Source organism: Bufo gargarizans, chromosome 6 (assembly GCF_014858855.1).
Source record: "Bufo gargarizans isolate SCDJY-AF-19 chromosome 6, ASM1485885v1, whole genome shotgun sequence".
Lineage (NCBI taxonomy): Eukaryota > Metazoa > Chordata > Amphibia > Anura > Bufonidae > Bufo > Bufo gargarizans.
In genome coordinates, this window is record NC_058085.1 from 308,298,567 (window position 1) to 308,323,810 (window position 25,244).

Here is a 25,244-nt window from a genome sequence, read left to right on the forward strand (position 1 = left end):
TTTTGCCTGCGATTGCGTTCAGTTTTTATTGCACGGGTGTGATAACAAACTCAATGTATACAAGCAACATCTCTTAGCAACCATCCGTTAAAAACGCATCACCTCCGTACTTGCGGATGCGATTTTCATGCAGCTACATTCACTTCCATGGGGCCAGCGTTGCGTGAAAATCGCTGAAAATAGAACATGCTGCGATTTTCAAGCAACGCACAAGTGATGAATGAAAACCAACGCACATGTACACAGCCCTATTGAAATGAATGGGGACAGATTCCGTGTGGGCGCAATGCGTTCGCATCACGCATTGCACCCGCGTGGAATACTCGCTCATCTGCAAGGGGCCTAACATTGCCATGTGACAGTGGCCAAAACACTGAGGCAAACTGTAGCCAAAAGTAAACCTTTAATAATTTTTTATGGAATAAATTAGACGTCAATGCTCAATAGGTTATTGTTGTTAATACTTCCTGCCGCCAGATGGTGTCAGGCTAAAAGAATATAGTGGAGCACAACGCCATGTGATGTGCTGCTTGCAAACTATGAAGGTTTCAGCTGTAGGAATTGCCATTTTAAAAATCCAAAGAGCATGTCAAAATCTTCTTTACACTGCCCGGTGGTACTGTCATAGAACATTATCCTGAGTGAGAGGACCATGGCAAGGACCACAGGGTTAGGAGGAGAGGGTCGGCTAGTACAGCTCTCGCCTAAGCGTGTTGCACTCATCATGGATACAAATAAAATATTCTATAATAAGGCATGGATATGAGACTTAGGGTACTTTCACACTAGCGTTTTTCTTTTCCGGTATAGAGTTCCATCCTAGGGGCTCAATACCGGAAACTAACTGATCAGTTTTATCCTAATGCATTCTGAATGGAGAGAAATCTCAGGATGTCTTCAGTTCAGTCACTGAACAGCGTTTTGGACGGAGGAAATACTGCAGCATGCTGCGGTATTATCTCCGTCCAAAATTCCGGATATTTTACATTTAAATGTATTAGTGCCAGATCCGGCATTAAAAATACTGCAATGCCGGATCCGCTATTCCGGTCTGAGTATGCGCAGACCTTTTAAAAATTTGAAAACAAATATAGAAACTGATCCGTTTGTCCGTATGACAAACGGAGAGACGGATCAGTTCTTGCAATGCATTTGTAGACGGATCCGCATCTGGATCCGTCTACAAATGCTGTCCGTTTGCATGCAGATTGCCGGATCACTCTGCCGCAAGTGTGAAAGTAGCCTTACATAGATCGATGTTACTTTTATTGATGAATAAAATTGAAAAACTGTTTATTCTCTAATTTTATTGCGTCTCTTTTTCTTGTAATTTTAAGCCTATATAACGCTTGCCTATATTAAAAGGGGTTTTTGTGATTTTTGAACTGATTAGTGGGGGTCCGACAAGACACCCAGGACCCCCTCCAATCAGCTGTTTGATAAGCCTCTGTACACCCGGAACAATGGCGTACATTACACAGCGCCTGCGCTTGGAATGGCAGCTCAGCCCCAATCACTTCCATGTGGCTGAGCTGCACCTAGGCCTTATGGCCGATGAACGTGATGTCACTGGCCTGCTGTGAGAAGGCTGCAGCGCTGCTGCGAGTGCCGGTGCCCTCTCAAACTGTTGATCCCAGGTGTCGGATACCCCCTATCCTGAGGTCATCAGTTCTTGGAAAACCCTTTTAACTAATATTTATTATTATCACCATGTTTATTCCTATTTCTGAGGCTCTCTTTGTAGTATATTGTCAATTAAGGAGGGGGGGGGGCTAATGATCGACCTTTTGTACCCTAACTGCATCTTGGAGGTAGCACCGTGACGTCTCTCTTCTTCTCTTCTGAACTCTTGTTTTTATAGAAATTTGATAAACACATATTTTAAGCATTTGTAATGTTCACTCTTACTGAGAAGTAACAACCCATGTTGTGACAATAATAATAGTGTGTGGCGCCTGTAAATGCCAGAATAAGGATATATTACGGTACGTATTATGCATGGATTGTTGTGCAGAAAATCTACAGTTTAAGGCCTCATGCACACGACCGTTGTGTGCATCCGTGTCTGTTGTTCCGTTTTCCGTGATTTTCTGCGGACCCATTGACTTTCAATGGGTCCGTTGAAAACTCGGAAAATGCACCGTTTGTCATCTGCGTCCGTGATCCATGTTTCCTGTCCGTCAAAAAAATAGGACCTGTCCTATTTTTTTGACGGACAATGGTTCGCGGACCCATTCAAGTCAATGGGTCCGTGAAAAAACACGGAGGCACACAAGATTGTCATCCGCGTCCGTGATCCATGTCCGTTTTTTTCCTATCATTTTCAAGGCAAACTTGACTTAGATTTTCTTTTCACTTTTCTGGTCTGGTGATTCTCCAAAAATCAAGGAAGACACACGGAAGAAAAAACGGACACGGATCACAGAACAACGGAACCCTGTTTTGCGGACCGTGAAAAAATACTGTCGTGTGCATGAGGCCTTAAGTAGATAAGATTCTCAGGTAGGTGAGCGCGATGATGTCAGCGCAGGTTCTGCAAGAAGAAGAAAAAAGACGATACCGGATGCTCGATCAAATGGATGATGTGATTTTTTTTTGTTTGTTAGCATTCTGTATTAAGAATAACCATGTTACAAGGGAAAATAATACAATCTACACAGCACCTAACACAAACCTGAACTTCAGTGAAGAAGTCCGGGTTTGGGTCTGGTTACCACATTCAGTTTTTTATCACGCGCGTGCAAAACGCATTAAACCGCTTTGCACTCACGTGGAAAAAACTGAGCAACGCAATGGCAGACAAAACTGACTGAAATTGCGAGCGCACTCGAGTGGGTTTCCCACAATGCATCTGGACCTCACCCACGACGCTCGTGTGAAAGAGGCCTAAGGTTTGCGGTGCCTTGTGTCCGGCAATGCCCGATCCAGTGAGCTCTGCCAGAACTGCCTGACGGATTTACAAAAGCTACCGTGAACATAGCCTTACTCCATTAACTGCTACATACTACTCTAACATAAAAAGGAACAAATATGAATGAAAAATGGACAACATAACAAAATATGAAGCAAATTGTAAAAAACTAAATTGCACATCGCATCCTCTTTTTTGATATGCATTTAAAAAAAAAAAAAAATGCGTTGTGAAATCCGGCAGAGGAACATCCTACCAGAGTTCACAGTATGTGCCACAGCCAGATAATGCCACTAACCACCGGCATATGGCCAGATCCCTGTCGTATCCCATTGTAGGATCCGGCGGGTTTGCAGCATTATCCAGCTACGCCGGATAAAGTGAACTCTAGCAATCTGTTCCTCTGCCGGAAAAACCTGCTGGATTTCACAATGCAGACTTACGGCTCATGCACACAAACATATTTTCTTTCCGTGTCCGTTCCGTTTGTTTGCGGACCGTATGCAGCACGATTCATTTCAACGGGTCCGCCAAAAAAACGGAAGTTACTCTGTGCGCATTCCGTATGTTTGTATGTCCGTATTTCCGTTACTCAAAAAAAATAAATAAATAGAACATGTCCGCATTACGGACAAGGATAGGACTGTTCTATTAGGGGCCAGCTGTTCCGCAAAATACGGAATGCACACGGACGTCATCCGTACTTTTTGCTACAAAATACGACAGTCATGTGCATGAGCCCTTAAAATTAATTCACACACGGCAGATTTATTGTAGAGATTTCTGCAACTGAAAATCAGCTCCATTCCTCCGCGCACAAGTGGATTTCTACGAGCCCCTAGACAGTCGCAGAAATGTTTGCAACCAATCTGCCGTGTGTGAATGTACCCTTAAAGGTCAGGTGTGGCACAGAGTTTCCAGCAGTTTTCTAACAGGACTATCATGAGCCAGCTGAAATGTAATCAATAGGTTATTTTTAATTCATCTGTTTTGCATAACCCCAATGACACCGTATTGATAAATCCCCCCTTCCCTTGTATTTAGAAGCCATCATGGCCACAGTCTTCTACATACGCAAAGCCTCCAAAGATGACAGTGAAGCTGTGTTAGTCCTGTGATGCTGGGAGGAAGTGTGAGTGATGCATTCCTCATGGCTCCTATTAATAATGCCACATGAGGCCAGCAATAAGCAGCTGCAGACATTGTGCTTCCTGGAGAGGCGGGGAGAGGCTTTCCTCCCCATGCTGCTCACTAATCATCAACCCCAGGTTGCATGATCCTCAGGACTAGGAGCTCAGCCCTTCTCTCCCATATCCCATCACAGTCTCATATCCTTGCTGTAGAGACCCCGCTCTCTGAGCCAGGTGCACATTACTGGTCCAGCATTGTCACAACGTGCACATGAAAGCAACATCTGGTAAACAAGCCATCATATAGGGGGCAGGAGAGAGGTGGGGACACACCACCAGGCTGCTGTCATCTCATTTTGTTCTATTACAAAACGCCAGGAGCTGCAGTTCTTTCCAGCAAAAGCCAGAAAAGCAAAGAGGCTGATGAGAAGCGAGGGCTGCACCGGGGGCTGCGGTGTTGGTAAGTCACTGGATTATCTTTATGATAAATTGAAGAATGAGCCTGAAGGCGCAGACGATTTGTTTCCTATGTATTAAGAATCTATTTCTGTATCACCAGCCTGCGTAGATAGAAAGCGACAAATATTGTGGAAATGGAAGAAGGAAGGGAACAAGACCCTGTCTCGTAGAGTACGGCCGCACGGTAAGGTTTCCTGATGCAGCTTTGGAAGACAAAATCAGGAGTGGATCATAAAAGGAGAGAAAGTATAAAGGACAGATGTCATGTCTCTTGATTTTGGGTTCCAAAACTGCATCCAGGGACCCTGACAGTGTGGCCGTATCCTTAGAGCTTACAGTCTAAGTACGGGTTTAAAGGCACCATCTGTGTCCTTCCTCAGTGGTGAGAAGATGAGGGGGGGGGGGGGGGGCTTTACATTTTACATCTGGTGCTGAAACTCGTGAAGATAAGTCAAGTACTGTAGGTGGTATGCTGAAAGCTCTTGATGTCTACGTAGTTGTCAGGGGACATTTTCTGTATGAAACTAATCTGGTGCCGCAAGGTCCTCTTTCTGTTCTCTGTCAGTGGTGACATTGGTAAGGACAATTAATTAAAGGGGACTTTCACTTAACACTTTTATAGATGTGAAAATTAGGAAGAGGGTTTGTTTGTTTGCACCACATGCATGGAGACGGCTCTACAGTATACAGTGATGTGCATAGAAATGGAAAGACATTCTAACCTTCAAAAACCCCTCTCCCTAACCTTCCCCACCACCACAGACCAGTTCTCCTGGGCCCCGTTTTTACATCTTTTATGTGGCAAGGTAAACAGAGTAGATGACTAGGTCCTACAGGTAACCAGAATAGATGACTAGGTCCTACAGGTAAACAGAGTAGATGACTAGGTGACGGGTTCTACAGGTAAACAGAATAGATGACTAGGGGTCCCACAGGTAAACAGAATAGATGACTAGGTCCTACAGGTAACCAGAATAGATGACTAGGTCCCACAGGTAAACAGAGTAGATGACTAGGTGACGGGTTCTACAGGTAAACATAGTAGACAACTAGGTTCTACAGTTAAACATAGTAGACAACTAGGTCCTACAGGTAAACAGGGTAGATGAAGAGGTCCTACAGGTAAACAGAGTAGATGACTAGGTGATGGGTTCTACAGGTAAACATAGTAGACAACTAGGTGACGGTCCTACAGGTAAACAGAGTAGACTAGGGTGCCTTCATGCCAAGCAGATTTTGTTGCAGAAACTACCTCTACTGAAAATCTTTTCTATTAATCTGAATGGGATTGTTTGGGCAGGAAGCACATTGATTTCTGCAAGCCTCATTCAGGTGAATGGAAAATATTCTGCAACAAAATCTCCTGCATGTGTAAGCACCCTTAAACTACCTGCACACGTTGTGGATTACGTACGGATTCTTGTGCAGAAAAAATGCAGTGTAAGGGCGCATGCACAGGACTGTTGTGCATCCATTCCGTGCATTGGGGACCGAAATTTGCAGTCCCCAATGCACGGGCAACGTCTGTGCGGTGGCTGGGACAGATCCAGACCTATTCAACTTGAATGGGTCAGTGATCCGTCCGCACCGCAAAAAAACTCTGTAGTGCTTCGGTGGGGTTCCGATCCGTGCTTCCGTTACGCATCTCCGTGATTGCGGACCCATTCAAGTGAATGGGTCTACATCCGTGATGCGGAGTGCACACGGCCGTGTGCATGAGGCCTAATACAGTACCAGCAAAGTGTATTGGATTAAACAAATCTCATGTACACTTTGCTTTTATCTTCCATGCGGAAATCGTCCTATCGACCTGTCGTGCAGATTTTAAAATCTGGAGCATGTCCACTGTTTGTGCATTTTTTTGTGTGCGGATTTCACCCTTTATAGTGCAAAACCCAATCAAATGCACACCAAAAACCTCAAGTAACAGCCAAATCACAGCTCTGAAATAGTCTCGTAACTTGCAGGCAAGTCGACAAAGTGTCTTCAGCTGCACAACTTTTCTGTGGCTTGCTGTCGCCATGTAGCCCCAGCCTCTTATAAAGAAAGTGAAACCTTTGATGTCCTTTTTATGGTAATGACAGGATGATGCACTGTGTATACGTAAAATTACACCCATTTTCCATTTGGTACTTTTTGGGAATTTCTGCGCTATACATTGTGTAACTTTTTAATATATTCTATGGTACAACTCAACACTGATCTCAGGTTATGGAGATGTTGAAAGGAGACAGTAATAATTTCTCACAGGCTTTATGAACTGCTCACTGGCATTGATTTTCCTATGCATATACATAGATTCACCTTTCCTCCTCAAGCTGGGGACATCAAGCTGTCTCCAATGGGGCTCACAATCTAAGGTCCCTATCAGTATGTCTTTGGAGTGTGGGAGGAAACCGGAGAACCCGGAGGAAACCCACGCAAACACGGGGAGAACATACAAACTCCATGCAGATGTTGTCCTTGGTTGGATTGGAACCTCTGACCCCAGCGCTAACCACTGAGCCACCGTCCTGCCTGTAGATCTATCCGGCTGCTTTTCTCAACTCATCTTATCTTCTGCACAGAGTACAGACACCCCCCCGGGCCCCCCCTTGACCTGAGACTGTCTCAGACGTGACCTGACCCTCCTCCTGACCCGGCGCTCGAGCCGCTGGCCAATCAGCACAAGGCAACTCTCTGTTGAGGCAACTGCTGATTGGCCAGTGGGCGGCGCAAGGGGGCGGGCGGGAGAATCGACTCGAAATTCGCCGACGGCGACGGCTGTCACCCCACCAGAGTCAGTGCCTGCCCTGCCCCCTGAGCTGAGGAGAGACGAGCTGAGTGCTGACTGAGCCAGAAGGAGAGGGAGGAAGTACGGAAGATTCTGAATCTGAAGTGACTTGAGGAGGGTGACTGAGCAGTGTGCACCGTCCGTGTCCCTGGCTGGCTGGCCTGAAGAAGTAAGTCACAGTCTGGGGGGGGGGGGCCCCTCTATGTTTGGGGGTCTCCTCTGGCTCCGCTCCGCCTCCTTCCCTTTCTATCTGTCCACTCCAGGCACTGTAGGAGGAAAGCACACTGTCCTCTATGAGCCCCCTCCCCTGAGTCCTCTATGAGCCCCCAACTCCTAATGCCCCCCAAAATGCCAGGGGGAGAGGAGTAGAAGGAAAGCACACTGTCCTGAGCATTTTGGGGGGCATTAAGGGTTTGGGGGCTCATAGAGGACAGTCTGCTTTCCTCCTACTCTGTCCTGTATGAGCCTCCCCCCCCCCCTGAATCCTCTATGAGCCCCCCTTATGCCCCCATTACCCCAAAATGCCCAGGGGGAAGGAGGAGTAGGAGACAAGCACACTGTTCTGAGTCTCTCCGCCCCCCCCTGAGTCCTCTATGAGCCTCCTGCCTCCCAACCCCTAATGCCCCCATTACAGCAAAATGCCCAGGGGGGAGATGAGTAGAAGGAAAGCACACTGTCCTGAGCATTTTGGGGGGCATTAAGGGTTTGGGGGGCTCATAGTGGACAGTGTGCTCTCCTACTCCTCCCCCCGGGCATTTTGGGGGGCATTAGGGATTCTTTAATGGGGGTGTGGCATGGGAGGAGCCAGGACAGGAGGTGGGACGGGCCAGGGGTGGGTAATGGGCGGGGTTAGGGGGCCCAATTCAGATGCTTGCTATGGGGCCCAGTGATTTCTATGTACGCCCCTGTTATTGACCCAAACAATAACACTGAAATAAAACTATAAGACAGCGGCCTGAGATTGGCCATAGGGATAGAATGTAACAGGATGTAATAGAGTTAATGAAGTAGTAAAATGATGCCATAGTGGGAATTGTCAAACATGAATCTATTTTTTTAATTAAAATATTTGCCGATCTACTAATACTTACATTCATGTGAGATACCATTGGGTTAATCTGTAATAGTCATTAATGGCTTAATAAGTCTGAGCTGACCTGCAAAAATGTTGCCAGACTTCCTTTTAATTGTTCGTTGCCTCTAGAGGAACACGGAGGCTGACGGGGTGAGAGCTGACACCTCGCTGTCCTTGTGACCTGGGTGACCCGAACTGTTAATGAAAACTGCATTGCTAGATCAAGCTATGTACTCATCAGCAGGCACGTGGTGAAGCCATTTCCCATGATATGAAATTCCAGATGCTAGTCTATTATGGTATAGGCTGCCAGTGTTTGATGTATAAAGGCCCGCCCAGCGATATAATACCCGCACGGCATGGCACTGAATTACAGGTGATTTACTAGAGTTACAGCTGACAGAAAAGGATATTACAAAGACTGGTGTCGTCGAGCAGACCCAAGATAGCTGATCAGTGGGTTATGACCTGTTCTATTGTCAGGTAATAAACTGGACTTTGATTCATGGGGATCCACTTCCAAAAGGTGGCGCTAGAGAGATGGTTCCCTTTCCCTGGGAGATACCCCTTTCCATACTTTTTTCCCATGGAGCATTGTCAATGTCTCCATACACAGCTGGTCTCTTTAAGGAGTTCTATTACCCCCTACCTCACGTAAGACACATTATGGTTAGAAAACCATAAAATTCAACCATTGTATTTACTGTACAGTGACCGTACAATACGGACTGTCAAGTCTTCTAGGAAGGGTAAGGAAGTACATATTTGTATTAGTGTAGGTAAGAGCCTCAGCCTGATGTCTTAGGTGTTCACCCCACAGAGGACCACTCAGCCTGGACACTTAGGGGAAGATTTATTGCACTCACAGCCCAAACCTATAGGGAAATTTCCCAGTGAGCCAATGCACCCCAGGAACATCAAGATCTGATGCTCTCGGCATCAATTAATGTAGGACCTGGCCAGAGGTCATAGGAGCCCTTCTGAATTCACCTGTATTGCCATCCTCAGGGCGATGATACAGTTTCATACTGTGGTGGGCGGTAGTATTTTGTTCAGCAGTGTGTTATTTGGTTCTGCTGAGGCAGTATTTTGTACTGCGCTCTATTTGTTTCTGCTGGGACAGTATTTTGTTCTGCAGTATAGTATCGCTGGCCCCGCTTACTTCTGTTGTCCCTTCCTACTTTTGTTGCCCCTGCTTCTGTCAATTTGGACCCATATACATCATGGGGTCAATTTTAGATTTTTTCCAGGGCCACTTGAAGCTCCCAGTCTGCTTTCCACCATTGTATCAAATCCTCAGATGTCTTCAGCTTCTGGATGTACAGTACATAAAATGAGAATTGTCTAAACCTGAAACTTTGTAGTTGTTTTGAGACAAAAACAGGTCAGGTTTCAGCCTCTCTCGTGAACAAAATGTTTCAGTTATCTGACAACAAGCAGAGATTTAGCAAATGGTACGTAACATTTGGGGATTTATCAGTTACATACCTTCATTATCCAATTGATGCACTTGATCTTCTGACTTGTGGCACGTGACGCATATGGTACATATCATTTTCAAATTTTAGCACTTCCTACGACTCCCCTTTGTCCTTCTATAGCCAATTTTCAAAATTGTTGATTTACAGTAAGTATTCTGACACCTTTTGTCCCATTGTATACTATAAAGTTGTAGAAGTTTTCATGGTAAAATGAATCTTACTTAAAGAGAACCTTTCACTACTGTACAAACTAAAAACTAACTAGATCAGTGGGCAGAGCGGCGCCCAGGGGTCCCCCTGCACTTACTAGTATGCCTGGGCGCCGCTCCGTTCGCCCGGTATAGGCTCCGGTGTCTGCGCTCCCTCTGACTGATTTTTTTGTAGGAGGCGTGTCCCTTGCTGCACTGCTGGCCAATCGCAGCGCACAGCTCATAGCCTGGCTATGAGTTGTGCGCTGTGATTGGCCAGCAGTGCAGCAAGGGACACGCCTCCTACAAAAAATCAGTCAGAGGGAGCGCAGACACCGGAGCCTATACCGGGCGAACGGAGCGGCACCCAGGCATACTAGTAAGTGCAAGGGGACCCCTGGGCGCCGCTCTGCCCACTGATCTAGTTAGTTTTTAGTTTGTACAGTAGTGAAAGGTCCTCTTTAAATTAGACTGGACATCCAAGTTTAAGTATTGTGAAGTGGATTGCATGTTCTTAAAGGGCATCTGTCAGCAGATTTGTAGCTATGACACTGGCTGACCTGTTACATGTGCTCTTGGCAGCTGAAGGCATCTGTGTTGGTCCCATGTTCCTGTGTCCTCGCATTGCTGAGAAAAATGATGTTTTAATATATCCAAATGAGCCTCTAGGAGCCATGGGGGCATTGCCTTTACACCTAGAGGCCCTGCTCTCTTGTAACTGCCACGCCCTCTCCACTTTGATTGACAGGACCAGGTGATGATGTTTTCACTGCCTGCCTATGTCAATAATGTGCTCCTGCACACAGTGGTAAGTTTTTTTGCGGTCCAAAAATCACAGATCTGCAAAACACAGATTCTGGCCACTTGCATGCCACCATTTATTTTTTAACTTCTGTAGAAATGTCCTATCCTTGTCCACAAAATGGACGAGAATAGCCTATGTCCTTTCATTTTTTGAGAGGCCGTGGAATGGTGTGATGTCCGCCGCTTTTGTGTCCCCATTGAAATGAATGGTTCATCATCCGATCCAAGCATACGGTCGTGTGCATTCGCCCTGGAAGTGCAGAGGGCGCGGCATGTGATATATTTGTCTCAAAGTACTGAAGCAAAAACTTACTTAAGAAATTACCCTCATGATAAAGTACCCCCGTAGTGTCTCTTTGCACTGGAGGACCTTATAGTCCATATCAAAGGGGTTTTCCCAAGATTTTCATATTGATGGCCTGTCCTCGGGATTGATCATCAATATCTGATAGTGGAGGCCCAACTCCTGACATCCCAAGCGATTAGCTGTTTGAAGAGTATGTGTCACTCCGATTGACCACTGCAGCCTCTTCCTAGGCTTGTGACATCATCTTCATCGGTCCCATTCAAGTGAATGGGGCTGAGCTGCAATACCAAGCACAGCCGCTATATGATGGACAGAGCTGTGAGGATGCTGCAGAACTCACTGGAGCGCCGTGGCCTCCTCAGAACGCTGATTGGCTGGGGTGGCGCATCCCCAGTGATCAGATATTGATGATCTATCCTGAAGATAGATGGAAGTGGTGGAGGAGGAGAAGAGGGGAAGGGGGGGGGGGGTTGCAGCCACTAATGCACTAATGTAGGTGGTGGCGGAAATCCTGATGGAAGTAGGACCCGCAATCCTTGGCGTCGGTAGCACCTGTGCCATCCCAGGGTACGACTCGCTCCTGGCCTCCACAATGTTCACCCAGTGTGCCGTCAGGGAAATGTAGCGTCCCTGGCCACAAGCACTTGTCCATGTGTCAGTCGTTAAGTGGACCTTCCCGATAACTGTGTTGGTCAGGGCATGGGTGATGTTACAGGACACATGCTGGTGTAAGGCGGGGACGGCACACCAGTAAAAATAGTGGCGGCTGGGGACTGAATAACGAGGGACCGCCGCCACCATCAGGCTACGGAAAGCCTCAGTGTCCACAAGCCTAAATGGCAATATTTCCAGGGCCAGCAATTTGGAAAGGTGCGCATTTAGTGCTATGGCCTGTGGGTGGATGGCTGGGTATTTGCGCTTTCATTCTAAGGCCTGGGGTATGGACATCTATACGCTGCACTGGGAGTGTTTCTTGTGCTCTGGCAGCAGGAACAGTTTCACCGCTCCCAGGGCCACTGCCTGCACCATCAGCAGCTCGGCCACTTTCCCATCCCTTACTGCTAGCCTTCTACATCCATCAGGTGGGACAAGACAGCCAATTGAGACGTTTCAGCACATGGACCCCCCCCCCCCTATAAAAGAACCCGATCTGGCAGCCAGCCAGTGTAGGGAGAGGTTGCTTTGTGGAGCAGGGACAGACTGTTAGGGACACCAAACTCTAGCTAATAGGGCCACAAAAGTCCTTTTAAGGACTGGTATAGGTGTGCTATCGATAGGTGTGATATACTTATAATATACCTTCTAACATAGAAAGTATATTATAGTGCAATTGTGTTGTGTGCGGTTCTGCTGCGATACCACAACTATATAGAGGAACAAATTCTATTGAAATAACTAATTGCAACTGGTGATATACCTGTTGCCCCCAAAAAACTGATTGAGGGGTTTGCTATACCTACTTCCACAAAATACTGATTGAGGGGTGCGATATACCTGCTTGTACCAAATATTGATTCAGGGGTTCTATATACCTGTTTCCACAAAATACTGATTGAGGGGTGCGATATACCTGCTTGTACCAAATATTGATTCAGGGGTTCTATATACCTGTTTCCACAAAATACTGACTGAGGGGCGCAATATACCTGCTTCTACAAAATACTGATTTAAGGGGTTTGATATACCTGCTTCCACAAAATACTGATTGATGGGTGCTACATACCTGTTTCCACCAAATAGTGATTGAGGCCTGCAATACACCGGCTTTCACAAAATACTGATTGAGGGGTGTGATATACCTGCTTCCACCAAATATTGATTCAGGGGTTCTATATCCTGTTTCCACAAAATACTGATTGATGGGTGCGATATACCTGCTTCTACAAAATACTGATTGAGAATTGCGATATACTTGCTTCCACAAAATACTGATTGAGGCCTGCGATACACCGGCGTCCACAAAATATTGATTGAGGGGTGCGATATACCTGCTTCTACAAAATACTGATTGAGGGGTGTGATATACCTGCTTCCACCAAATATTGATTCAGGGGTTCTATATACCTGTCTCTACAAAATACTGATTGAGGGGGGCAATATACCTGCTTCTACAAAATACTGATTGAGGGGTGCGATATACCTGCTTCCACAAAATACTGATTAAGGGGTTCTATATCCTGTTTCCACAAAATACTGATTGATGGGTGCGATATACCTGCTTCTACAAAATACTGATTGAGAATTGCGATATACTTGCTTCCACAAAATACTGATTGAGGCCTGCGATACACCGGCGTCCACAAAATATTGATTGAGGGGTGCGATATACCTGCTTCTACAAAATACTGATTGAGAATTGCGATATACTTGCTTCCACAAAATACTGATTGAGGGGTGTGATATACCTGCTTCCACCAAATATTGATTCAGGGGTTCTATATACCTGTCTCTACAAAATACTGATTGAGGGGGGCAATATACCTGCTTCTACAAAATACTGATTGAGGGGTGCGATATACCTGCTTCCACAAAATAAAGATTGAGGGGTGCTATATACCTACTTCCACTAAATATTGATTCAGGTGTTCTATATACCTGCTTCCACAAAATACTGATTGAGGGGTGCGATATACCTGCTTTTACAAAATACTGATTGAGGGGTGCGATATACCTGCTTTTACAAAATACTGATTGAGGGGTGCAATATACCTGCTTCCACAAAATACTGATTGAGGGGTTTGATATACCTGCTTCTACAAAATAATGATTAAGGGGTTCTATATACCTTCTTCCACAAAATACTGATTGAGGGGTGCGATATACTGGCTTCCACCAAATACTGATTGAAGCCTGCGATATACCTGCATTCACAAATACTGCTCTTCTCTAGGGACTTTGGCACAGGGTTATTTTGAAAATGACAGGCAGATGAAGAAGCAGGCCGTTCCACAGGGGTGGTAGGGGTCGGGCACCAGGCCGCAGCCTAAGTGGGAAGTTGGAGAAGGTGAGTGCGATTACGTCAAAGAATGCACCAGAGTTGGTTGAGTGGCTCACTCAGCCTTCCGTTTCTGCATCCTCCTCATCCTCTGTATCTCCTCACTATCTGCTGTGTGTATCCCCACCATCACCACCATAGTTCCTCCACTCGAGTCAGAGGAATTATTTTCCCATACATTTTCAGACCTTACCGATGCGCAGCCATTCTTGGCATCGGATGAGGAAGAGGAGGTAGCAACGGCCACCACCCAGCAGTCTGATGACATTACCCAGATCAGCCCAAGGAGGGTGGTCCCCGCTGTTGCTGCCTAATCCGAGATCTCTAATGTCAAATGTTCGAACATAAAAAGTTGATTACGCTGATAACCCTCCAGTGTTTGAAGAGGGACCCCCGTATAAAAAGCATAAAGGGCAAGGACCAGTACTGGGTGGCAACGTATTTAAACCCCCGGTACAAACACAAAATTGTGTACATGTTACCAGAATCACAGAGGGCTTTCAGAATGCAGCATTTCCAGGACTTGCTGCGAGACATTCTGTATTCTGCTGTTGCAGGCGCTGGCAGAGGAATTTACACCCACAGCGAAACAGGTGCAGGTACCAATCCTACCGCTCCGGCAATAAGAGGGCGGTTTGAAGATGTAGCACTTCGGATATGAGATCATTCTTGTAGCCAACCCATCGAGAGCCGCCCTCCGGATCCTGCCTCAGGGAACGCCTAGACCAACAGGTGTCTGACTACATCGGGTTAACGGCCGATGTGGACGCTCTGAGAAGCGAGGAACCCCTGGACTACTGGGTGTGTAGGCTTGACCTGTGGCCAGAGCTGGTACAATTTGCTATGGAACTCTTGGCTTGCCCCTCGTCGAATGTCCTGTCCGAAAGGACGTTCAGCGCAGCAGGGGGGATCATGACCGATAAGCACACCCAACTTGCTCACGACAGTGTGGCTACCTCACATTTCCAAAATTAAATGAGGCATGGATCTCGGAGGAATTCAAAATTGCCCCTGATTAAAATACATATTTTTTGTGAGAATTTTTGCCATTGATCCCCCCTCTGGTATGTCACTGTCCATGTTTTGGGACTATTTGTGCACTTCTAGTAAGTATTTGGGGGCTGCAAATATGACCTGAAGGTTTTTCAGGTTCGCCTACTATTAAAGTGAATGGGGCCCGCCACGAACGCGTGGTTCGCGAACATTTGATCGTGAAACGTCCCGGCCGATGTTTGTCCATCACTATTTGTAAGTGTATGCGCAAATAAATTAAACTGAATGTCACCAGCGGCTAATAAAACATTACAGGGAATGTCACAGCTATTTGGGATGCGCAAACGTTATACAGGAGATGTAGCGCAGGTAGTGTAACTGTCCACAGCGGACACTGTCTACGGAAAAAATTCACTAGATGTCACAGATATTTTTAGTATGCGCACACGTTAAACAGGAGATGTAGCGCATATAATGTCGCTGTCCGCAGCGTCTATGGAAAATGTACACTGGATGTCACCGGTATTTTTAGGATGCGCAAACGTTATACAGGGGATGTAGCACAGGTAATGTCACTGTCCGCAGCGGACACCGTTTACGGAAAAAGTACACTGGATATCACAGATATTTTTAGGCTGCGCACATGTTACACAGGAGATGTAGCGCAGATAATGCTGCTGTCTGCAGCGGCCAAACAATTGCAAGCTATTTAGCGCAGGTTGCGCTAAAATATATATTACTGCCAGATACAACAATTGTCCTTAAAAGGACTTTTGGGTCTCCTAACAATTGCATGCAATTTAGCGCAGGTTTTGCTAATATCCTATATTGCTGCCAGGACTTTTGGGTCTCTAACACCAACCCTGCCTAACAAAAAAATGTAATTCACTTCCCTACACTATCTGCCCCTTCTACAGCACAGCTCTCCCTCACTAAGACTGAGCCGAACCACGTGTCATCGGGTGCTTTATAGCACCCGATGACGCGTTCCGGCCAGCCAATCACGGTAAGGCCAGTAACCAACATGGCTATGGCATTACAGTGAGTGGCAGTACTTACCTGCACGTTTATTGGCTGTGTAGCAGCCAACAAATGTGCGTGGAGGAGACTCGAGCATCGCGCTCGAGCACACGCGGTATTCGGCCGAACACTAGCATGCTCGATCAACACTAATTTAAATAGATTTTTCTCCCTCCGGACAAATTTTTTATAGTCTCTAAAAACCCTGTTAAACCTGCATTTTACATGAAATATAAAAATGGACAGTTGTGTTGGGTGGGGAATAACGTGGCATGATTTATTTATTTATTTACGCTTTCAATTTTAATCAAAGAAGCTACAGAATGTCTTGTTTGTGGGCAACCTGAGCAGTAACGAAATATGCAGCGGATACGTTTACTATTGTAACTCACTGACTGGCTTACGTTACATACATAGAAGGCTGCACCTTGTGATACGTATCTGTAGCTTGTGTAACATTTTACACATTAGAAGTGATTTGTTAGACACATTGTCTTACCTTACTGTTTAGCCATGTCCTAAGGGAAACCTTTCAGTGGTTACCAGGTCCCCTGTGTACACGTTGATGTTACAAACTAATTGAATAGAATCTAACAATGATAACAGGATATAGTATAACCATAGTCCTACACCAACCCTCTCTGCTCGCCCTTTCTCTGAGTCTCACTGACATTGGGAATTTTTTTCCTAATGAGGGCTACAGAGGATCTGTCAGCATACCAAGCTGACATTCTTGTCATCTCAACCTATCCTTTCATAAAAGCAATCCAATGTGAAGATTGAAAGACATTTCAGTTCCTTAAAGTTAACCTGAACTGAAACAACATATGCCTTAAATGTCTAAGGCTGGGTTCACACCTGAGCGTTCTGAAAGGAGCGCTCTGTATGCGCGATTGTACCGGCGTTCCCGAAAGTCTATGTACGGGAACGCGCGACAAAACGCTCCAAAGAAGTTCAAGAACTTTTTTGAGCGTAGGGCGTTTTTCAGCGCGTTCAAACGCACTGTAAAACGCTCAAGTGTGAACCAGGGCCATAGGGAAGCATTGGTTTTCATGTGTTGAGCGTTTTACAGCGCGTTTGAACGCGCTGTAAAACGCTCAGGTGTGAACCCAGCCTCATACAGTAGTAGGTCCCACCTATCCCTGAAACCCTGAAATCACTACCTGTGGTAAGAACAGGTCTTCCCAGATGAGTAAGGCTAGGTTCACGTCTGTGGTTGAGCAATGACATTATATGTGAAGATCACTATTTCCTTGCATGTTCCTGACCTGTGTATAGGAGCAGCTTTGTTGCTATAAATTTGCCATCCAGATTTTCCAGAGTATTGAGTTTAGGTTACATCTGTAATCAGTATTTGCTTAGTGTATATTTGATGACAGTGACATTGTTTTCTGCTAATACTCAACAGGTGAAATGTAAAGTTTTTTTTACATGAAGCTAATATATATCACTCTAAAGGCCCCATACACACAAGTTAGTTTTCTTCCTAACCTGCGATTTCTGATGCAACCAGCTGACAGTCTAATGAGTATGTGGCGAGGAACTACTGACTCTACTGAACAGATGATATCGGGTGAGAAAATGATTGAGTGATTTGAATTTCCACACCCGACCCTGATATTCTTCCTAGCATTCAGCTGGCATTTATTAAAGGTGTATGGACACACTTAGACCCACCAGCAGTTCAGATAACTGTATGTTGGGGAGTTTCTTTATAAAGTATTTAATTTTACCAAAGCTCTGTGTTGGACTGGCTTACAAGGGTAAAGGTTGGCCCCTGAGCAAGGAGGGCCCCTAGTCCCCCCACCCCCTACACAAGTGGCACATGGCACAGTAGAGTGACTGTACCACTTATAGATATACAACATCTGAACCAGCTTATGTACATGTACAAATCTGGGTAGATTACTGTATCTTAAACCCTATAAGACGCACTTTTTCCCCCGGGGGGAAATGTCCATACATCTTAGGAAGTGATTACTAATGAGCTCTTGTGGAAGTGCTCATTAGTACAGCAGGACCAGGGAGCGGTGAATGCAGCGCTCCTTGTGCTAGCTATGTACTCACCGCTTCCTGGTCTTCTCCTGCAGGGCTCCGCACACTGTACTGTGACCTGCGCACAGCTTGAGGATGTCGGTGCTCTGTAATCTCACGCTGTGCTACATCAGTTCACAGAACTACAGAAAGACCAAGAAGAGTGCTGGATATTAGGATCATTTGCAGCGTCAAGAGCAGGAGAGGTAAGTTGAGCTTTGAGCATGGAGCTCTAAACAGCGGTCTGAATGGGGGTCATTCACATTGGGGGTCTGATCTGAGGTCTGAATGGGGGTCATTCACATTGGTGGTCTGATCTGAGGTGTGATTGAAGGTCATTCACATTTGGGGGTCTGATCTGAGGTCTGAATGGGGGTCCTATTCACATTAGGTCCCTGATCTGAGGTCTGAATGGGGGTCATTAACATTGAGGTCTGAATGGGGGCTTATTAAGATTGGGAGTCTTAGCTGAGGTCTGATTGCGGGTCTTATTAACATTGGTGGCCTGATCTGAGGTCGAAAAATATTTATTTTCTTATTTTCCTGCTCTAAAACCTAGGTACATCTTATAGGGCAATATGTAACAAGCTGATCAGTTGATTATTATAGATGCACTAGGTGGCTGAGGTGACTTGTAGGTACAGTGGAAGTCCAGCCTGTTCTCTCTTTTTCCATGGGCCCGCCTTCTTGAAGTCGCTGCAGGGACCCCCATAGTCAATCATCTTGTAGTATCTTGCTGCTGTGTGAGCAGGTACTATTTGCATGTATCTGTGCAGTGAGCACCCAGAATGAATTTTACTGGTGAGCCCTAGGCATTGTAGAATTGTAGAAGAATTCTTTAGGTTGTACATACATGCTGCTAAACCTGTTCTGACTGTACTTTGAAGTGACTTATATTAGATCGTCACCAACGTTTCCAGATATACAAAACTTCAGTCACCCGGATTGTCCCCTTCATGAACTAGAGAGATACGTGACCAGTACTGTGGCTCTGTGATTAGCATTGGTGCCTTGCAACGCAGGGGTCCTAGGATCAAATATGACCATGGACAACATCTGCATGGAGTTTGTATGTTCTCCCCATGTTTGCATGGGTTTCCTCCGGGTTCTCCGGGTTCCTCCCACACTCGAAAGACATACTGATAGGGACCTTAGATTGTGGACCCCATTAGAGACAGCAAGTGATGATAATGTCTGTAAAGAATATGCCAGTGCTATATAAGTGAGTAAAATTGGGAGAATATTAGCAGAATATAGGTCATTTAGTGTAGTCCATATTTTGCATATGGCACAGGGAACAGGTTGTTTAGAATATATCTCATTCTTGAAGCAATGGGTGACAATATATTTGACAAGAAGTCTACAATTATAGTACCTGAAGAGTATTACGGACTTCTGACTTGTACTTACTGTGTATATTTGTCTCTTTGTTAGGAGCTGCTATCTTTGTCTTTTGCGGCGTACGTTACACAGTATCTATGCTGAGCTGTACAGAATAGCCAAGGTGCCTGGGGAATCAATGAAAAACTCTGCTGAACACAGCTGGGCCCCATTGGTCAAACCAATAGGATTAGCCATCAATGTTAAAGTCCTGGAAGAAACCCTTAAAGGGGCTGTTTCAATGTTTTTAAAATGACTGATATACTTTTAGTATGATAGCTGTGCTGATCTTCCGATATTGGCCCGGATCCGCTCCACTTCCAGATTTGTTCCAGGACAGAAAGGGAGCCTCCCCATCCCCCACAGAGATGGCAGGTGACTGGTTATGTTCTTAAAGGGTGGCTCACTTCAGTAGCTAAGCCAGCCTCTCTGTTACAGCTGATACAGAGGCAGGGTATGGTATGGTATGTCACTAGTCATATGTTGACACTATGGGGGATGGGGGGGGGGGGCCTACCTGGAATTGAGACACAGCTATTGTAATAAAAATTCATCAATAAGTTTAATCAATTTCTAAATGATTGAAACAACTTTTTAATTTTGCTGAACAACCCATTTAATGACCATATTTCCTATAAGGATATATCTATTACATGTCAAAATATATGGGGAAATTGATTAAAGGGGTTGTCTCACTTCAGCAAATGGCATACATCATGTAGAGAAAGTTAATACAAGGCACTAACTAATGTATTGCGATTGTCCATATTGCCTCCTTTGCTGGTTGGATTCATTTTTCCATCACATTATACACTGCTCGTTTCAGTGGTTATGACCACAGTGCAATTCATCAGCGGTGGTCATGCTTGCACACTATAGGAAGCATCGGCCTATGCACTCCCACAGTCCTGGCCATCAGAGTCGTCTGCACGTCCTCTCCCCTCTAGTGGTGGTGTGGTGTAATTACAAGTACGCACTCCTTTTAAGTAAATAGAGTGAGTACTTGTAATTACGCTGCACTTCTGAGATGATGGGCAGTGTAATGAAGAGGAAGTGGTGCTCACATGGAGAGCCGCCTCCTCATCAATCAGTTGATCGACGGGGGTGTTGGGTGTTGGTCCCCGCCAATCAGATACTGATGACTTAACCTGTGGATAGGTCATCAATACAACCAGGCTGCACCACCCCTTTATCTTTGTCTACATGATAAATGCCATTTGCTGAGGTGAGACAACCCCTTTAACAGCTGAATTACGACTCCTTACAAATAGGTCTTACACTAGGATCAGACCATGACAGAGTCATGCAGCCTGCCTTATAAGACCACTTAGTCTATCTGGCATCCTTAAAAAGGTTGTCGCACCATAAGAACATATCCCAGGATATCAACAGGATAGGGATAAGCAGCTGATCAGTAGGGGTTACGACATCTAGGACCCCAATCGATCAGCAGAATGAAGTGTCGGAGACACAGAAGTTCATGGAGCGATGATCCTGCGTGCTCCGTTCAACTCAGTGGGACTGCCGAAAAGAAGTCAAGTGCAGTGCCCGTCTATCTCCGCAGTCCTATAGAGTTGAATGGAGTGGCAGTGTACATGCGTGACCTCTGCTCCATTCACTGTGGAGACTCCAGCATCTCATTTTTGTGATCAATGGGAGTCCCTTAGGTCAGACACGTATCCTCTACGTATCAACTTGATGTCAATCAATGGCTCTGTCCTAATAATAAAGATATTTTATTCATTTCTAAAATGTTTAAAATGAAATATTTTAAAATATCATGATTTTTGTTACATTTACATATAGATGTTTCATAACATCATCATTTTGGTTACTTTTACAGACATTTCTTCTGATTACAGCGATCTATAGTGCTGGTCATCCTGAGCTGCCGATTCATATATATATATTTGTGTGAGGCGCTTACGGTAGTACAGTGAAGAACCCTAGGAAATCAGGGAATAAGCGTAGTCGGTTGTGGTGTGCCGAAACCGAGGATGAGGTAGGCCTGAGAAAGAAGAGGGCCCACCCAAGGATAGAGATATGAAAGAAATGAGTTGTAAATGAGTGGAGTGGTGGGAGGGTCAAAGCTCAGACCTCGGACGGTGCAGGAGCCAGGTAAAGGGGGTGCCCTAAATAGGCTGGAGGCGGACCTCAGCCCCTCCCACAAATCCAGGCAAACTGCCTTCACACTTGTGTGAGGCGCTTACGGTAGTACAGTGAAGAACCCTAGGAAATCAGGGAATAAGCGTAGTCGGTTGTGGTGTGCCGAAACCGAGGATGAGGTAGGCCTGAGAAAGAAGAGGGCAAAAATGAAATAACCAGTTATTGTAGTCAAATATACATGAATAGCTCAACCCGACATGTTTTGGAAAGTATCTCTTAACTCTTGTGTTGGATTGGGAATGTATCGCGAGTAAGCGGATGACTTCCATCGCCCCAATTCCTGATGACATGAGTCGGGGCGTTTGCACTGGAGGCCGTGGACGCGGCTCCAAAGCGAAAGGAGTGCCCTGAGTAGTTGGCTGCGTTGAGGCCCAGTTGTGTGAGGGGTGACCTGACATGGGTCCTGAAGGTGGTGGTGGTGAGTACCGAACCATGTAGTGAAGTAGCGGTTGAGAGGGTAGAAACTTGTGACGTTGTCTGTAAGCATCCAGAACCCTGACTGGACACCCTCTGTTGTGCGTGGGGTGATATGAATGTTGACGGGTAAGTGCTGACTACTCTTGGAGTGAGGTAAGGTCAGGACGTAATGATCCATGTGTCTTGCCAAGTGGGAGACAAGAAGACAAGGTGTGGCTTGGGTCGTGTAGGTTGTAGTGAATTCCCCGGGCCTCAGGAACCGTAGAAGGCCAAGTAAATTGCTGTTTGGGAAGGAGTTGGTATCTGCTTCAGAAGGCTTGGCGTCTAGTAATTGGGATAATGCCTTGAAAATATGATTGTTAACGGGTAGCCTCTGGGCTGGACGCGCGGGTTCCGTTTTCTGAATACCTCTGAGTATGGTTTTGATTTGGTGAGAGGCCACGCAACTGATGTTATTAGGGTGTAAGATTAGCATGTGGTGTAAAATGCCAGTGAGATAGAGTATGATGGCGTTGTATGACATTTGAGTTTAAGGTGGCAAAAAGAAGCAAACCCCAGAAGAGAAGACATGACAAAAGTGGGCGTGATGTTATGCTCCAGGAGGAATCTGACAACCTAGAAATTAAAAGTCAGAGAAAATGATAACGTGAGAGAGACTCTAATGGCGCAAGCCACGCGTGCGAGTCACCACAAGATAATTGTATTGCAAGCCACAGATGACCGAGCCATGCGAGCGGGTCTGAAGGCAGAAAAGACATGGAACCTGCTGGTTGTGGGACCACGCAGCCGGCCTCGACTGGCGGAGTTATGTGTGTGGAATTTGAATGGGGAAGCGATACGTGAGACTCTAATGGCGGAGCCATATGTGTGAAAGTTGACAGAGAAGCCATGCGTGAGAGACTCTAATGGCGGAGCCATGCGCGAGAGAATCTAATGGCGGGGTCGTGTGTGTGAAATTGAATACGGAGAAGCCATGCGTGCGAGACTCTAATGGCGGAGCCATGCGTGAGAGACTCTAACGGCGGGGTCGTGTGTGTAAAATAACAAGGAGAAGCCATGCGTGAGAGACTCTAATGGCGAAGCCATGCGTGAGAGACTCTAATGGCGGGGTCGTGTGTGTGAAATTAATACGGAGAAGCCATGCGTGAGAGACTCTAATGGCGGAGCCATGCGTGAGAGACTCTAATGGCGGGGTCATGTGTATGAGATATATGCGGAGAAGCCATGCGTGAGACTCTAATGGCGGAGCCATATGTATGAACATTAATACGGAGAAGCCATGCGTGAGAGACGCTAATGGCGGAGCCATTAGTGTAAAAATAATACGGAGAAGCCATGCGTGAGAGGCTCTAATGGCGGGGTCATGTGTGTGAAATTAATACGGAGAAGCCATGCGTGAGAGACTTTAATGGCGGAGCCATGCGTGAGAGACTAATGGCGGAGCCATATGTGTAAATGCGGAGAAGCCATGCGTGAGAGACTCTAATGGCAGAGCCGTGCGTGAGAGATTCTACTGGCGAAGCCATATGTGTGACATCAACGGAGAAGCCATGCGTGAGACTAATGGCAGAGTCATATGTGTAACCTAACACGGCAAAGTGATGCGTGAGAGACTCTAATGGCGGAGTTATGTATGTAACACTGAACGGAGAAGCCATGCGTGAGACTAATGCGGAGTCATGTGTGTGACACTAAAACGGAGAAGCCATACGTGAGAAAACTCTAATGGCGGAGTCATATGTGAGAGACTCTAATGGCGGAGTTATTGTGTGAAACCAACGGCGAAGTGATGCGAGAGAGTCTCTAATGGCAGAGTTATTGTGTGAAACCAACGGCGAAGTGATGCGTGAGACTCTAATGGCGGAGTTATAAGTGTGACCTAAATGACGAAGTAATGCATGAGAGTCTATAATGGCGGAGAAATGTGTGTAAAACTAAACGGCGCAGTAATGCGTGAGAGTCTGTAATGGCGGAGAATTGTGTGTAGCCTAAACGGCGAAGTAATGCGTGAGAGTCTGTAATGGCGGAGAATTGTGTGTAGCCTAAACGGCGAAGTAATGCGTGAGAGTCTGTAATGGCGGAGAATTGTGTGTAGCCTAAAATGGCGAAGTAATGCGTGAGAGTCTGTAATGGCGGAGAATTGTGTGTAACTAAAACGGCGAGGTAATGCGTGAGAGTCTGTAATGGCGGAGAAAAGTGTGGGAAACTAAACGGCGAAGTAATGCGTGAGAGTCTGTAATGGTGGAGAAATGTGTGTGAAACTGAACGGCGAAGTGATGCGTGAGAGTCTGTAATGGCGGAGAAATGTGTGTGAAACTAAACGGCGAAGTAATGCATGAGAGTCTGAAATGGCGGAGAATTGTGTGTAACTAAAACGGCGAAGTAATGCGTGAGAGTCTGTAATGGCGGGGAAATTGTGTGTGACCTAGAACGGCGAAGTAATGCGTGAGAGTCTGTAATGGCGGAGAAATGTGTGTGCAACTAACCGGCGAAGCAATGCGTGAGGGACTCTAATGGCGGCGTTATGTGTGAAAACTGAAACGGAGAAGCCATGTGTGAGACTAATGGCGGATTGTATGTGAAACACTAAAATGGAGAAAGCCATGCGCGAGAGACTCTAATGACGGAGCCAGGCGTGAGACTCAAATGCGGGGTCGTATGTGTGCAACTGAACCGGAGAAACCATGCGTGGGAGACTAATGGTGGAGTCGTGGGTGCGTGCTAACCGGAGAAGACCCGCGTAGGACCAAATGGCGGAGTGCTGCGAGTGAAACTAAACCGGAGAAGCCATGCGTGGGCGACTAATGGCAGAATTAAAAAATTATTATAATTTTTTTTTTTTTTAGTTATTGATTTATAAATTTTTTTTTTTTTTTTATTTAATTTATTTATTTTTAATTATAATTTATTTATTTAAATTTTTTTTTTTTATTTTTTTTTTTTTTTTTTTTTTTCCTTTTCATATGGCGGGTTTAATATTATTTTTTTTTTGTGGGTTTGTTTTTTTTTTTTTCTTTTTTCCATATGGCGGGTTTCTTTGGTGATTGTGTGATGCGTTTGAATGGTGTGGATTTTTATTGTGGTACGAAATGAGCCCCCGTGACGTGTGAT

General features: G+C 45.7%; 1 protein-coding gene across 2 annotated transcripts in view; it reads left to right on the forward strand.

Annotated features, from left to right (window-relative positions):
- The first annotated feature begins 4,140 nt into the window (after window positions 1–4,140).
- The window catches only part of STAMBPL1 (STAM binding protein like 1), a 92,160-nt gene continuing 71,056 nt past the window's right edge, over window positions 4,141–25,244 (forward strand). Inside the window, exons 1-2 of one of the 2 annotated variants that reach the window (XM_044297032.1) lie at window positions 4,141–4,328; window positions 4,420–4,501. The gene's annotated coding sequence lies outside the window, so the exon portion shown is untranslated. Of the gene's footprint in view, window positions 4,502–25,244 lie in introns of both variants that reach the window. The other variant, XM_044297033.1, reaches the window with a different exon arrangement.